Consider the following 12860-nt stretch of genomic DNA (forward strand, 5'->3'; position numbering starts at 1 on the left):
GTATCCTTTATTGGTGGTACATGACAAGGTAGGTTTCCCCAAACCCTCACCTTCTTCAGGGGATCTGGGATGGAAACTGGGTAGAGGTCAGGAGATTCTCAGTGTGTTGTGAGATGAAATGAGGCAAGGTCTCCCCAACAGCTGAGGGCCTCTCTCTTCCTCTTGCTCTCACTGGGACATGTGGTCCAGGGGGCTCTTACTCTTTGGAGATCATGTGGACCATGAGGTCCACCACCCAGTTGCTATGGTCAAATTCATTATCATACCAGGAAATGAGCTTTACAGGTGGTCACTGAGGGCAATGGCAGCCTCAGCATCAAAGGTGGAAGAATGGATGTCGCTGTTAAAGTTGCAGGAGACAACCTGGCCCTCAGTGTACCCAGGATGCCTTTGAAGGCACCTTCTGATTTCAGCTTCACCAGCTTCTTCATGTCATTGCATTTGACAGCTTTCTCCAGCAGAGCAGATCCGTGACTGACACGTTGGTGGTGGGGACACAGAAGGCCATGCCAATAAGCTTCCCATTCAGCTCAGGGATGACCTTGCTTATAGACTTATTGGCACCAGTATCAGCAGGGACGATGTTCTGAGCAGACCCTTGGCCATCATGCCACAGCTTCCCAGAGGGGTTGTCCATGGTTTTCTGGGTGGCAGTAATGGTATGGACTATTGTCATGAGTCCCTCTAAGATGCCAAAGTTGTCATAGATGACCTTGGCCAGAGAAGCCAAGCAGCTGGTGGCGCAGGAGGCATTGCCGACCATCTTGAGGGAGTTGTCTTACTTCTCGTGGGTCACGCCCTTCACAAACATGAGGGCATCAGCAGAAGGGGCAAAGATGATGACCCTCTTAGCCTCAACCTCCAGGTGAGTCCCAGCCTTCTCCATAGTGGGGAAGCCTCCAGTGGACTTCACAACACACTCAGCACCAGCATCACCCCATTTGTTGCTGGTGGGATCTCACTCCTGGAAGGTGGAGATGGGCTCCACTTGTCCACTGAGGACAAGTTTCCCATTCTCGGCCTTGACTGGGCGGTGGAATTTGACACGGGTGGAATCATACTGGAACAAGTAGACAATGTAGCTGAGGTCAATGAAGGGGTCATTGCTGGTGACAGTTTCCACTTTCCCAGAGTTAAAAGCAGCCCCGGTGACCTGGTACCCAATACGGCCAACTCCATTTACTCCGACCTTCACCACTGTGACTTGCAGATGTGGCTGGCACTGCACCAGAAGACGCAGCTGTCTGTCAAACGGGGAGGAGCAGAAAGCCTGATTTTGTTGATTTTAGTTATACTCAGTGGTGTGGCAGTTACTATTTAACAACCCTCTCCTGTGGGGCAATATGGTCTGTGCCAGCACACTTTCCCCATTTAAGGCAAAGATGTTCAGCTTTCCCTGATATCATTTTGCCTATTGTCACTGACAAAGCCCAAGTTTTTTCAACAATGTATTCACTGAGAAATTTTCCAGCTTTGAAGAGCCCCCTAACCAAGTGAAATTTAATTTGAAATTAGAAATGAGGTCAACAATGTTACTCTACTAAAACAGTGGTTAAGTCCATGGGACTTTCTTATTTTTAAGTCCCTGGGATTTTAGACAGTCAGACTGAAATCCTATTAATTCCTAGAAGACATGATTCTGAGCTTGCCACTTAACCTCTGTAAACCACTTTTCCATATCTCTAAGTTGAACATAATACCAGCCCTGCCTTACTGTTTCATAAAAATTAAACTAAATAATCCATGTAATGTATATCCTGTAATCACCATATGTGCATAGGACACACACAAACAAAGAAAAAAAAACACTCAAATTACATTATCTACTCTTATTCTTTGAGAAAAATCAGAGTATTTACAGCTATAACTTCCAAACTAATAGTCTATCTTGTGTAAAAATGAATTCGCTTTCCTGAGTTATTTATAGTGGCACTTTAAATTTATTTTCAAAAATGAACAAGTACATTTAATTTAAAATTAATAAGACCATTATTGTGTATTCATTAAAATTTCATGTGATTATTGGAAGCGTTTATAAGGTACGCAGTGGACTCATTATATAGAGAGACAGTAATTAAGCTTTAATAAATGGAATTTGAAATAATCATTTATAAAAATATATTATTGAATTTGAGACCTCTTATTTTAAAATCTATCTATAGTAGCTATTCACTAGAGGCAAAATAAGAAATTATATGTTTTGTGAATATTTAAACAAATAGAATTAACTTTAGGAATGGATGACAAAGGGTAAGTCTTCCAGTCAGAGCCAATCTCCTGTCTGCTAGAAAACCATGTTGCAGTCAGGACAGTCTTCTGACTTTCTTTTCTGCATCTTCTCCTTTTTTAATAATCAAGGTCATTACTTAATGATGTCAACAGTGCCTCCTTTCTTCCTGCAAACAGTGACAATAAATGGCAGGTTTGTACATGTGTTGTCACGAAGGTCAGGATATAATTGACTTCACTAATAATACCTGGGTGGTTTAATTTAATTTGCAGATAATTTCTCTGGTTTGCTTTTTTTTTCCCTTATTTGTGATTTTGCAAGGGAAATGGCAATGTCTAATTTCACTTCTTTAAAACATTTGGTCACTCGAATAGCTAAATTATAAATTTCAAGAAGGCGCCATGAATATTTTATTTACAATTTTTCCCCCAGCTACTAGCACAGTGCCTGGAATGTAACTAGGGCAGATTTAATAAAGTTTTCTCAAGTGAATGAATGAATCAATGAATGAACGCATGAATGAACGAATAGAAAATAGGGCAAAACATGTCTCAGAAATTACTAGAATTGTTCAGAATAGTACTTTCTTACCTCAGTTGTAAGCTCCTTTATTTTTTCTTTAGAGTACTTCTTATAGTGTGACAATACATGTTATATGATTATTTGATTAATGATTACCTCTCCCACTAGATTATTCTACTTACAGTAATACTCACTATCAACTTCTAGGACAGGAGCAAGCACTTAGTAAGCACTCAGTAAACAATGATCAAGGAATGAAAGGCTCCTGTTTAGGTAGCCCATTAATTCGTAGACATCAAAGCTCTATTTTAAAGTCCTATGCCCCACTTTATTTGACAAGAAAACTCTGCAATAAAAAGCAAGTCTAGGGGTGCCTGGATGGCTCCGTTGGTTAAGCATCCAACTCTTGATTTCAGCTCAGGTCATGATCTCACAGTTCATGCGTTCAAGTAGTGGGCTCCACACTATAGATGCAGTGCCTGCTCGGGATTCTCTCTCTCTTCCTCTTTGTCTGCCCCTCCCCCAATCTCGCTCCCATGCTCGCTCTTAAAATAAATAAACTTTTTTTTAAAAAAAGCAAGCCTATTTGATAATATTTTGTTAATGTTTACTTATTTTTGAGACAGAGACAGAGTGTGAGTAGGACAGGGCAGAGAGAGAGAGGGATACACAGAATCTGAAGTAGGCTCCAGGCTCCAAGCCTGACATAGGATGATAATATTTATTATACATTGGCATATGCCCCAAGATTTTCAGTTGTCCTTTATACATGAGAAGTCTTTAGAGATAGAGTTTCATCTCATTTTCTCTGAATAAACATGACATGCAGACCAGCATTTGTATCCTCACGTTTAAAATATTTAATACATATTCTAGAGGTGCTGGGTGGCTCAGTTGGTTAAGTGTCCGACCCTTGATTTTGGCTCAGGTCGTAATCTCACGATTTGTGAGTTTGAGCCTGCATGAGGCTCTGCAGTGACAATGCAGAGCCTAGTTGGGATTCTCTCTCTCTCTCTTTCTCTCTCTCTCTCTCCCTCATGCTCTGCTCCTCCCCCCTCCACTCCTCACTCATTCTCTCTCTCTCAAAATAAATAAACTTAAAAACATTTTTATAAAATACATAACATATATTCTAAAATATACAACATATTATAAATTATAAGACTTGATTTTTTAATGATTTTATTTTTATTTTTATTTTTATTTTTGATAGTGCCAGCAGGGGAGGGGCAGAGAGAGAGGGAGACACAGAATCCGAAGCAGGCTCCAGGCTCTGAGCCGTCAGCACAAAGCCCGACACGGGGCTCGAACTCACAGACTGCGAGATCATGACCTGAGCTGAAGTGGGACGTCCGACTGACTGAGCCAGCCAGGCGTCCCTAAACGGTATTATTTTAAGTGCTCTATTTCTCATCAGCCAAGTAAGCTCCAGTTATTGGTCCAACTATTTTACCTTGGTTTTGAAGGTGGGACCAGTAATATTATAAAACAAAACATGTATCTGGTCAGGTCTCAGTGTGCACCACAAAGGTGTCTGTGATTTGTGGTCCATATGAAACCAAAATATATTCAATATATAGCCCTATATATTGTCAGCGTAAGCTTTGGGTCTCTTTTTATGCTCCAAGGGAAAATGCTGTGGAAAACTCCCTATACACAAACCAACAGGCTTTCTCACATATTTCCCTCTCTCTTTTCAAAGGTGAAATAAATTTAATCTGAACACTAAGGAGTCTCTTATGTAAATGTAAATTAACACAACGTAAAGCAACAGTAGCATTAATAATAGCTACCAATTATTAAAGGTCTATTACCTTCTTAGCGGTGCACTAAATCCCTATTCCTTAAAGCTATTCCTCACGACAACACTGAAAATAAACATAAGTCTCATTTTAATATTCTTCTCAAGATTATGTAGTTAACAAGGGGCACAGCTGGTATGTGAATACAGCCTAAGTCCATATGAATACAGCAGAGATTTTCAACCCTGAGGCTGTTGACATTTTAAGCCAAATAATTCTTTGGTGTGAGTGGGGTACCCTGTGCTTCTACCCAACAAATGCCAGTGAATCCCCCTCCTAGTTGCAACAACCAAAAATGTCTCCAGATATTGTCAAACGTCACTTGGGGGGTAAAATCTCCCCCACTCCCTACCCTTCAAAGCCCCACCTATCTCAAGCCATCACCCCCACCCTTGTCTTCCACCCCCATTGAGGACCACTGGAACACAATGCAGTTTCTTCACTATCATTAGGGAATGAAGGGGGTAAGCCTAAGAGTCCAGCATTCAAATTTAACCTATTTTAGCATGTACTAAAATTGTAAAAACCGGGTATACAGTTATATGGCAATTTAACCAAGGAAACTTCTACCTTGACAAGATATCCTAGGTAAACCAAACTTTACAAGGTAAGGTATTGTTTATTTTCTTGCACCTTGTTTGGAAATGCTTCAAGTTGGGGAAACGAAAGGAGCAAAATGGACAAAAACAGAAGTATATTGAGGTTTTCATCCGCAAGTTTCATACATTTAAGGAATTCAGGTAGGTTAGTGGAATTAAATCTGTGAGTTAAAAATGAGAGACAGGATTGCACTTCCTGTTTGTTTTCCAGTGAGTTTTTTGGAAACGGGGTTCACCCTGAAGTAGGAGTCATGAATGCTGTTTCTTCAGGTCCTATATGGTCTCTCACTTCTGTCTAAAGTCAGAGGATCAAATTTGCAAATGATTTTTCTAATTGAAGAAATCAATTAAAAGGATACCTTGGAATTCTGAGCAGCAATTGCTGAAGGGTAGTTGTGAAAATGAATTGTTGGCTCATGTTTACTCATTTTGTGAGAACAAATACAACCTTTGTTTCTCACACACAGTATTACACCGCTGTGTTTTGTTTTTGCTTCTGTTTTTGGCACTCTTGGTTTCAGGTTTCGCTTGCGATTTAAAGACTGATAGTACTGCGTAGTCAGTTACTTTAAGCCACAGCTTTGTCACGCCGTTATCAGAGGTGAAGTAAATTTACCTGCTAACAGTAGTCACCAGCTTTTTTTTCCTAAAGAAGACTGTTTAGTTATTCTCCTGCTCCATAAAACAAGTTATATGTAAATATCTTATATCTCCACACCACCAAGATTGATAGAGCATTCCTCTAGAATCAATGAACCTTAAAAATTAAATATGGGGGCACTTGGCTAGGCTCAGTCAATTAAGCCTCCAACTCCTAGTTTGGGCTCAGGTCACGATCTCACAGTTCGTGAGCTCAAGCCCCTGCATCGGGCTCTGCACTGACAATGCAAAGCCTGCTTGGGATTCTCTCCCTCCCTCTCCCTTTCTCTCTGCCCCTTCCCTGCTCACCTGCAGGCTCGGATGCTTCCTCTCGCTCTCTCTCTTTCAAAATAAATACATCATACACTTTAAAAAAATATTCAAGAAATTAAATATCAGTAACAGACTTTCGTTTCCAACCGTGATGAAGTAACTGGTATCAGTGAGCCCTTCTGAGAAAACAACTGTAAAACTGGACTATATGTATCTGAGCGATGATTTTCGGGAACTGGACAAGAGGCAGCCAGCTGACAAAAGGAGAGCACGCAAAACCGGCTCCACATTTATCATAGTTTTCTGCCGATGAGCACTGCTGGAGGGTGCACAGAAGGGGAGACCCCAAGCACAGGCTGGAGGGCAAGACCATCCTAGTTGAGGAGTAAGGTGGTTGTTTGGATCTGCAGAAATGGCTGACTTTATAAGGCAGAGTTGAGAAAAACAGAAAGCCTGAGGGCCCAAAGGTCAGTGTGAGAGTTTGCCTCAAGCTCTTGGCTGAGGACAGGGCCATGTGTGTAAACAGTGACATTCCACAAGTGGAGCAGTGCAAAGAGAGACGAGTCCTGGCCAAGCCAGGGGCAGGAATGCCACCAAGCACATTTGCCATAGTGCTGAGATCCTCAAAGGTCACACCTTACAACTCAGGACTATGCCCTAGATTGAAAGCCATGACCCAGGACCAAGGACCAAAGTGAAACAAGCCTCCAAACAAGCCCAACAGGCACAAGAGGATCCATGAATAACTGCCTGCCAAAAGTAGAAAAAGAAAGAAAAAACACCGATGTATAAAGAAAGACAATATATTCTGGTGGCAGGAGGGGTAAGGAATTCTAAACGTGTATAAACCTATCAACAAAGCTCAAAAACACGAAAAGAAAAAATGGACAGAATCAAATCCAAAGCACTGGTGGACATGTTTTAAATCATTAACATATCATAAAATGCAGAGTTGAGGCGTTCATTTGAATTTTGATAATTATGTATGCCCATTCCCATAACTGCCACACATATACACACACACACACACACACACAAAAATGCTACGGCACATTTTTGTCACCTCAAAAATTTCCTAATACCCTTTTCCAATCAAATAACTACCACAGTCCCCAACAACAACCCTGATTTCTTTACCATAGATTAGTTTTGTCTCTGGAGTTCCTGTAAATAGAATCATATAGCATGTATTCTTTTTGTGTCCAGTTTTGTTTGCATATATAATGATTAAACATTAAGCTTCAAACCCCTTGTTGCATACATCCATAGCTTTATTGCTATAGACTTTTCCATGTGGGAACACATCACAATTTGTTTATCCATATTCTTTTTGAAGGACATTTGGTTGTACCCACATTTTGTATCCAGTTTTTGCCTATTATGAACAAGGCCACTATAAACATTCTTTTACAAGTCGTTCTGTGAATATGTTTTTATTTCCCTTGAAAAATACCTAAGAATGAAACTGCTAGGTCATAGGATATTTATGTTTAACTTTAAAAAAAAATTTTTTTTTAAGTTTATTTATTTTTGAGAGACAGAGAGAGACAGAGCATGGCGGGGAAGGGGCAGAGAGGGAGAGACACAGAATCGGAAACAGGCTCCAGGATCTGAGCTGTCAGCACAGAGCCCGACGCAGGGCTCGAACTCGCAGACCGTGAGATCATGACCCGAGCTGAAGTCGGACATTCAACCGACTGAGCCACCCAGGCGCCCCTATGTTTAACTTTATAAAGAACTGCCAAATATTATTCCAAAGCCGTGGCGCTGCTTTAATCTTCCGTAGAAGAATGTCGAAGAATTACAGGAGCTCCACGTGTTCACCAATATTGGGCATTTTTATATATAGATACAGTTATAGACACAGAGATAAATATATAGATATAGATATGTTGTTAGATATATAGATATCATTTTTCTGCTATTCTAATAAACATGAAATGGTATCTCACTGTGGTTTGAATTTTTTCTTTCCTTGATGAGAAATGATGATAAACATCTTATTATGTGTTTAATGAATGTTCATATATCATCTTTTGTGAAGTGTCTATTGACGCAATTTGCACATTTTTAAAATCTGAGACATTCATGCTTCTATTATTGAATTTACAGTGTTCCTTGTATTTTTTTAGGCAACTCAAATGTATGTGTTATAACTATTTTTCCCACTTTCTGGCTTTTATATTAGTTTTATATTCTGTGTTTATTTATTTATTTCACGATGTCTTTTGATGAAACCCACTTTATCAATAATTTCATTGAAAGCTTGTCCTTTTTATGCATCAACCAAGAAATCTTTGACTCCACCAACATCCCAGAGATATTCTCTCTTATTTTCTTATTTTCTTTTTCTAGTGTAAGCATTATGGCTGTGTTTTAACTTTCCAGTAAATTAACCATCACAAATTATTTTATTTATTTTTTCATTGAAGTATAGTTAACATACAGTGTTACATTAGTTTCAGGTGTACAATATAGCGATTCAACAATTCAATACATTGCCCAGTGTTATCAAGGTAAATGTACTATTAATCCCCTTCATCTATTTTACTCTTCCTCCGCTCACCTTCCCTCTGGCAAGCACCAGTTCATTGTCTGTATTTAAGAATCTGTTTCTTTGTCTTTTTTCTTCGTTCATTCAATTTGTTTCTTAAATTCCACATGGAACTAAAATCATACAGCATTTGTCTTCCTCTGATTTATTTCACTTAGCATTATACCTTCTAGCTCCATCCATGTCATTGCAAATGGCAAGATTTCATTCTTTTTCGTGGTTGAGTAGTATTCCATTGTATATATGTACCACATTTTCTTTATTCATTCATCTATGAATGGACACATGGGTTGGTTGCTTCCATCGTTTGGCTACTGTATATATGCTATAATAAACATAGGGGTGCGTCTATCTTTGTGAGTTAGTGTTTTCATTGTCTTTGGGTACATATCCAATAGTGAAATTACTGGATCATACGGTAATTCTACCTTTAATTTTTTGAGGAACGTCCATACTTGTTTTCCACACTGGCTGCATCAATTTGCATTCGCAGCAGTGCAGAGGGTTCCTTTCTCTCTGCGTCCTTGCCAACACATGCCATTTTTTGTCTTTTTGATTCAAACTATTCTGACAAGTGTAAGGTGATACCTCATTGTGGTTTTGATTTGCATTTCTCTGATGGTTAGTGATGTTGAGTATTTTTTATGTGTCTGCTGGCCATCTGTATATCTTTTTGGAAAAATGTCTATTCAGATCCTCTGCTCATTTTTTAATCAGGCTGTTTGGTTGTTTGGTGTTGAGTTGTGTAAGTTCTTTATATATTTTGAATATTAACCCTTTATCAGATATATCATCTGTAAATATCTTCGCCCATTGAATAGGTTGCCTTGTCATTTTGTTGATGGTTTCCTTTCCTGAGCAAAAGCTTTTTCTTTTTCTGTAGTCCCAATAGTTTATTTTTGCTTTTGTTTCCCTTGCCTGAGGAGACATATCTATAAAAATGTTGCTAAGGCTGATGTCAAAGAAGTTACTGCCTATGTTTTCTTCTAAGAGTTTTATGGTTTCAGGTCTCGTATTTGGGTCTTTGATATATTTTGAGTTTATTTTTGTGTATGGTGTCAGAAAGTAGCCCAGTTTTATTCTTTTCCCCCCTGTATAATTCATTTTTTTTAGAAATTGCCAAACCATTTTCCAGAATGATTTGACAATTTTATACTCTCATTAGCAACATGAGAACTGCATTTACTCCATATCCTTGCCAAAAGTTTGTATTGCTGGTACTTTCAATTTTAGTCAACAAATGAGTGTTTAACAATATCTCATTGTACTTTCTATCTGCATTTTCCTGATAAAATTTTTTCATGTGATTATTGAACATTTAAAAAATTTATTTTAGAAGGGTATATTCAAATATTGTCATTTTACAAGATTTATTTGTAAAAGTTCGTTCCCTCCCTCTCAGTTGCCTGTTTGTATCAGAAAGAGAGGTGTTTTTCTTTTTCACTTTTTATTTTTTTTAATTTACGCCCAAATTAGTTAGTATATAGTGCAACAATGATTTCAGGAGTAGATTCCTTAGTGCCCCTTACCCATTTAACCCATCCCGCCTCCCACACCCCCTCCAGTAACCCTCAGTTTGTTCTCCATATTTATGAGTCTTCTGTTTTGTCCCCCTCCCTGTTTTTTTATTATTTTTGTTTCCCTTGCCTTATGTTCATCTGTTTTGTCTCTTAAAGTCCTCATATAAGCGAAATCATATGATTTTTGTCTTTATCTGACTGACTAATTTCACTTAGCGTAATACCTTCCAGTTCCATCCATGTAGTTGGAAATGGCAAGATTTCATTCTTTTTGACTGTCGAGTAATACTCCATTGTGTGTGTGTGTGTATGTGTGTGTGTATATATGTGTGTGTGTGTGTGTGTGTGTGTGTGTGTAAAATATATATTTTTTATATATGTATATACCACATTTTCTTTATCCATTCATCCATCGATGGACATTTGGGCTCTTTCCTAACTTTGGCTATTGTTGATAATGCTGCTATAAACATGGGGGTACATGTGTCCCTTCAAAATAGCACACCTCTATCCCTTGGATAAATACCTAGTAGTGCAATTGCTGGGTCATAGGGTACTCCTATTTTTAGTTTTTTGAGGAACCTCCCTACTGTTTTCCAGAGTGGCTACACCAGCTTGCATTCCCACCAACAATGCAAAAGAGATCCTCTTTCTCCGCATCCTCGCCAACATCTGTTGTTGCCTGAGCTGTTCATGTTTTCCATTCTGACAGGTGTCAGGTGGCATCTCATTGTGGTTTTGATCTCATTTTTTGTTTTTTGGATGTTGAGTTTGATAAGTTCTTTATAGATTTTGGATACTAACCCTTCATCTGATATGTCATTTGCAAATATCTTCTCCTATTCTGTTGGTTGCCTTTTAGTTTTGCTGATTGTTTCCTTCGCTGTGCAGAAGCTTTTTATTTTGATGAGGTCCCAGCAGTTCATTTTTGCTTTTGTTTCCCTTCCCTCCAGAGACGTGTTGACTACGAAGTTGCTGCGGCCTAGATCAAAGAGATTTTTGCCTGCTTTCTCCTCAAGGATTTTGCTGGCTTCCTTCTTACATTTAGGTCTTTCATCCATTTTGAGTTTATTTTTGTGTATGGTGTAAGACAATGGTCCAGGTTCATTCTTCTGCATGTTCCTGTCCAGTTTCCCCAGCACCACTTGCTGAAGAGACTGTCTTTATTCCATTGGATATTCTCTCCTGCTTTGTCAAAGATTAGTTGGCCGTACGTTTGTGGGTCCATTTCTGGGTTCTCTATTCTGTTCCATTGATCTGAGTGTCTGTTCTTGTGCCAGTACCATACTGTCTTGATGATTACAGCTTTGTAATACAGCTTGAAGTCTGGGATTGTAATGCCTCCTGCTTTGGTTTTCTTTTTCAAGACTGCTTTGGCTATTCGGGGTCTTTTCTGATTCCATACAAATTTTAGGATTATTTGTTCTAGCTCTGTGAAGAATGCTGGTGTTATTTTGATAGGGATTGTTTTGAATATGTAGATTGCTTTCTATAGTATCGACATTTTAACACTATTTGTTCTTCCTATCCAGGAGCATGGAATCTTTTTCCATTTTTTTTTGTGTCTTCTTCAATTTCTTTCATAAGCTTTCTATAGTTTTCAGTGTATACATTTTTTACCTCTTTGGTTAGATTTATTCCTAGGTATTTTATTTTTTGGTGCAACTGTAAATGGGACCAATTCCTTGGTATCTCTTTCTGTCACTTCATTGTTGGTGTATAGGAATGCAACCGATTTCTGTGTGTTGATTTTATATCCTGCAACTTTGCTGGATTCAGGAATCAATTCTAGCAGGTTTTTGGTGGAATTTCTTGGGTTTTCCATATAGAGTATCGTGTCATCTGTGAAGAGTGAAAGTTTAACCTTCTCCTGGCTGATTTGGATGCCTTTTATTTCTTTGTGTTGTCTGATTGCAGAGGCTAAGTCTTCCAATACTATGTTGAATAACAGTGGTGAGAGTAGATATCCCTGTCTTGTTCCTGACCTTATGGGGAAAGCTCTCAGCTTTTCCCCATTGAGGATGACATTAGCATTGGGTCGTTCAAATATGGTTTTTATGATCTCGAGGTATGATCCTTCTATCCCTACTTTCTTGAGGGTTTTGTCAAGAAAGGATGCTGTATTTTGTCAAATGCTTCTCTGCATCTATTGAGAGGATCATATGGTTCTTGTCCTTTCTTTTATTGATGTGATGAATCACGTTAATTGTTTTGCAGATATTGAACCAGCCCTGCATCCCAGGTATAAATCCCACTTGCTTGTGGTGAATAATTTTTTTAATGTATTGTTAGATTCAATTGGCTGATACCTTGTTGAGAATTTTTGCATCCATGTTCCTCAGGAAAATTGGTCTATAGTTCTCCTTTTTAGTGGGGTCTCTGTCTGGTTTTGGAATCAAGGTAATGCTGGCTTCACAAAAAGAGTCTGGAAGTTTTCCTTCCATTTCTATTTTTTTGGAACAGCTTCAAGAGAATAGGTGTTATCTCTTCCTTAAATGTTTGGTAGAATTCCCCCGGAAAGCCATCTGGCCCTGGACTCTTGTTTTTTGGCAGATTTTTGATTACTAATTCGACTTTCTTACTGGTTATGGGTCTGTTCAAATTATCTGTTTCTTCCTGTTTCAGTTTTGGTAGTGTATATGTTTCTAGGAATTTGTCCATTTCTTCCAGATTGCCCCTTTTATTGGCATATAATTGCTCATAATATTCCCCTATTATTGT

General features: G+C 38.7%; 1 pseudogene; it reads right to left on the bottom strand.

Annotated features, from left to right (window-relative positions):
- Positions 1-11200, bottom strand: part of LOC122479455 — an 11208-nt pseudogene extending 8 nt beyond the window's left edge.
- Between the last annotated feature and the right edge of the window lie 1660 nt (positions 11201-12860).

The sequence above is a fragment of the Prionailurus bengalensis genome, chromosome A1, assembly GCF_016509475.1.
Source record: "Prionailurus bengalensis isolate Pbe53 chromosome A1, Fcat_Pben_1.1_paternal_pri, whole genome shotgun sequence".
Classification (NCBI taxonomy): Eukaryota; Metazoa; Chordata; class Mammalia; order Carnivora; family Felidae; genus Prionailurus; species Prionailurus bengalensis.